We start from the raw sequence: 3,730 nt of genomic DNA on the forward strand, positions 1-3,730 counted from the left end.
CTGTGCACGCAGCCCTCGCCTCCCCCCCGCAACGGGCTTAGCAGGCGGCGAGCGCCGAATCGCGCGCGCAGCGGCGGAGCCGGGGCCGGAGCCGGGCCGGGAGCACGGACGGTGAGTGGGAGCCGCCCGGGGTCCGGCTGATTGCTTTTGGGGCTGAGCGTCGCGGAGGCTCGAAGAGGACAGACGTCCCGGGGCTGAGAGCCCGAGGGGGTCCTCGGGTCGCGCCCACGCCGGGACAACGGGACTGAGTCTCGGGTGGGAGAGTGGTGCTGGGGGCCGGGGCGGGCTCCAGAACACCGGTCTGAACCCCGCGACTGGGCTCCCACCTCCATTCCCGCTCCTTCCCCAAACCCCAGCCCCAGACTCGCTCTTTCTCCCCAGGCCACCGCCCCACCGGCCCCTGTCCCCGAGCCTCAGCACCCTCTAACTGTGCCAAGGATTCCGGCGCCCTCTCCCGAGCCCTCGCCCCCACCTTCCCCAAACCCGCTGCCTCTGGCTTCTCCACCTCGAGCCCAGCGCCCCTCCGGCCCCGCCTTCCTCCACGGCGTCCCCGCACCTCCAGCCCACTCCCGCCCGGCGCCCGCACTCCTGCGCCTAATTGTAGCCCCAACTCGAGCTCCCGGGATCCCGGTTCCCGCGGCACTTCGGAACCTGCTGGTGTCCAGGTGAGAAGGCGGCGGCAACTTCTCCGCGGCCTTTTTCGGGGGTGAGGCTGGCGTCTCCCGCAGCTGCGTGCGCCCGGCGCCTGCGGGAGTCCCCAGACCTGCCGGGGGGCCGCCCCGCGCGTGGGCTGGCGCGCCTGGGTGCCCAGGTGAGGTCTGCGTGCTCCAGACCCCGCGGCGTGGCTTGTGCTCGTCTGTAGCGCTCTAATAAAGAAGCCGGCTTTGTCACACATCAGAAACGGAATTGGCTTAGAGCAGGTTGCTTTCTTTGTGGCAGCGGCGGTCTTTCAAGTTGTACCTGTGGATGGTTCAGGGATTAGCGGTGCAGGAAGACGTGGAGCCATATTTTCCCGCTTTGCTGGGCGTTCAGAGGCTGCGAAGGGGCGCCCGGGGAGCGAGGCTCTCACCGCCTGGGTGGCCAGTGCCTTCGAGGGAAGGCAAGGATGCTTTGTAGGCTTTCAAAAAGTAAAATCAGGAGAGATGTGACATTAGATCGGTGCGACTGGGGAGTGTGGGGTGGATGTGCCAAGGGGGTGGGCTCAAGAAGGCTTCACAACTTGGGGAACATTTGTTGCTATTATGCGGAGGTCCCCCCTGGTGAACCCGAGTGTAGAGCAGACCGAGCTAGCCCAGGCTTACAAACGTGACGTGACTGCAAACGGGGCTTGGCAGCAGCTCCTTCCCCTCGGAGGTGTTTGGTGCTCAGTCTGGACATCTGTGGGAAGAGAGTTCAAAGCAGATGGTTTGAAAAGCCTCGTGTTCCCCAGAGAGGGGTGGAGATGCACTGCTTACAGCCTGAAAAGCCACCCCCTGAATCTGCCCCCATCCCATCTCCAGGCTTTTATCAAGTCTTGGTTTAAATTAATTGCCTATTTCAGAGAAAGGACACGTAGGGGATACTTCTCTTTAAGGGATTAGCTCCTGGCCAGCCCACCCTCACTAACGCTTGGGAGGCTGCTGTGGGCCGCCAAGGACAGGATGGGCCTCTGGCCTCTGAAGCATATTGCTCTGAGCCTTTGTGAAACTTGCAGTATCCATAAGTTGTTTTTTCCCCCCCCTATCGATTGGCCTGAATAGTAATTAGCTCAATATTCTTCCAGCACTGAAGAGTGAATTAATAAGTAATTAGCCCAAGGTCATACCCGGGCCTGGTGGGCTCCCTCCAAGTGCCCACAAATTGCTGAGGGCACCTTCTCAGTCCTCATCATGCTGCTCAGTGGTGAGTTGTTGACTGTCAGATGCCCCACTAGCCAGGAGTGCCTTCAACGGGGAACCACCTCTATCAGCATCCAGCCTGGCACCCTCTAAGGATAGATACTCAGTGTGTTATCTAGTAAACAAAAAGGACCCCCCTCTTGAATCTAGTCTGAGTCCATAATTCCGTGCTTTTCCATTGTGCTGCACTGTTTTCAAAATATTGCCCTTAAATTCATCAATTTTAAAAAAATGCATAATGTTACTGGAGACAAACTCCTGTTTGTGTTTTTTTGGGAGCAGAGCACTCAGTTTATGGGTCAGGCTCTGATAGCTGGGTCTCTGACCCAGTGGGGACTCCAGAAATTCCATGAAGGAAATCGGCTGTCCTCAGCCTAGAATTGGGGTGAGGGGTTGATGGGCACTCAGAGGAGCTAAGGCTGTTTGCTGAGGGGTGAGACCTCTGCAGCTTAACCCCCAGGGCCCTGAGCTGTGGCTGCAGCTCCCCACCCCACCTCAGGCATCCCTCATCCCTGTCTGTGATAGGAAGGAGCACCATCTTTAGTCCATTGGGTACTGTCCACCCCAAATAACTTTCCCATGGAGAGTTGGGAGCACCGCTTCTTACACATTTCTGGCAGTACGATTTGCGGCTCTGTTGGGGCTGGGGTTTAGGATGGTGTTTCTGTTTGTTGGAGGTGGCTGTGACCCACGGACAGATCAGCACAGCTCCTCTTCCGCTGTCAAAGGTGACCCTGGAGAATGCGACCAGAGGCCGAGGGGGTGGGAATGCCTCGTGCCACCTTTTCTCAGGAATCTGGGAAGGGCTGGCATCTAGAATGGTAGCTGGACATGGGAACCTGCACTGCCCACAGGTTAAGGGTTGTCATGGGCTAATCTTTCTTACCCAGACTGTCTCTGTCTCCAGGTCTGGCTCTTACCCAGAATTCCTGCAGCTGATGAAAAAATCTGTTTCCTAGAAGAGGTTTAATTAATGCCTGCAGTTTGTGAGTGAGACAGGGAGGGAGAGGGCGGTGGTGCCTGCTCTCTCAAGGTGGGTAGGGAGAAGCATGGGAGAATATCCAGTGTCCTGGAAAAATAGCAGGGGTAGACTTCAGCCCCAGGGCATTGCCTTGGGACAGGGCTCTCGGTTGGTGGATAAGGTCATATGCCCACATTCTGGTTGAGGGGTTACCATGAGGAGCAGAGTCACCAAGATAGGAAAAATAGCTCACAGTAACCTGAAATATGATTGCTGGGCCCACTGTTCAAGTTTCTAGAAAGCCTTAAAGGACAGCTTAGATCTGGGCTTAGCAAAGTGGGAGAGTGCAGAGCTATTTTAAGTTTTTGAATGAGGGTTGTGCTCCTTAGGAAATGGCTTGAGTGACATTAGGCTGGAGTTTGGCCCAGGGGAGACACCTCATGCCTGAGATGCTGAGGGGGAGAACCAGGGGAGTGGAAAAGAAGACACAGCTGACCGAGTCTGTGAGCCTGCACTTAGGGGTGAAGAAGAGGCAACAGCTGCTTTTTGGTCAGATGGTGGGCCTTTTGACACAGGCAGCCTTCCAGGAACCCTTCTTTTTTTTGTTTTTTGGTTTTTGTTTTGTTTTGTTTTTTGAGAGAGAGAGAGAGAGAGAACAAGTGTGCGTTCAGGGAAGGGCAGAGAAAGAGGAAACAGAGGATCCAAAGCTAGCTCTGTGCTGACAGCTTTGGCACTGACTGCAGTGAGCCCAAGGTGGAGCTTGAACTCACAAACCTAGAGATCATGATCTGAGCCAGATTGCTCAATCGACTGAGCCACTCAGGGTCCCCACCTCCACCCCCGGGGAACCCTTCTTGAACCTGCTGGGCAGCCTGGCAGATGGAATAGGGCT

The 3,730-nt window shown here is 56.6% G+C and overlaps 1 protein-coding gene across 4 annotated transcripts in view; it reads left to right on the forward strand.

Annotated features, from left to right (window-relative positions):
- The window catches only part of PXYLP1 (2-phosphoxylose phosphatase 1), a 94,701-nt gene that overhangs the window by 23,349 nt on the left and 67,622 nt on the right, over window positions 1-3,730 (forward strand). The window contains exon 1 of one of the 4 annotated variants that reach the window (XM_077756697.1): window positions 64-111. The exons of the other annotated variants lie outside the window; for them this stretch is intronic. The gene's annotated coding sequence lies outside the window, so the exon portion shown is untranslated. Of the gene's footprint in view, window positions 1-63; window positions 112-3,730 lie in introns of those variants that run through there. 4 annotated transcript variants of the gene reach the window in all.

This window comes from Crocuta crocuta, unplaced genomic scaffold (assembly GCF_008692635.1).
Source record: "Crocuta crocuta isolate KB4526 unplaced genomic scaffold, BGI_CrCroc_1.0 scaffold337, whole genome shotgun sequence".
Taxonomy (NCBI): Eukaryota; Metazoa; Chordata; class Mammalia; order Carnivora; family Hyaenidae; genus Crocuta; species Crocuta crocuta.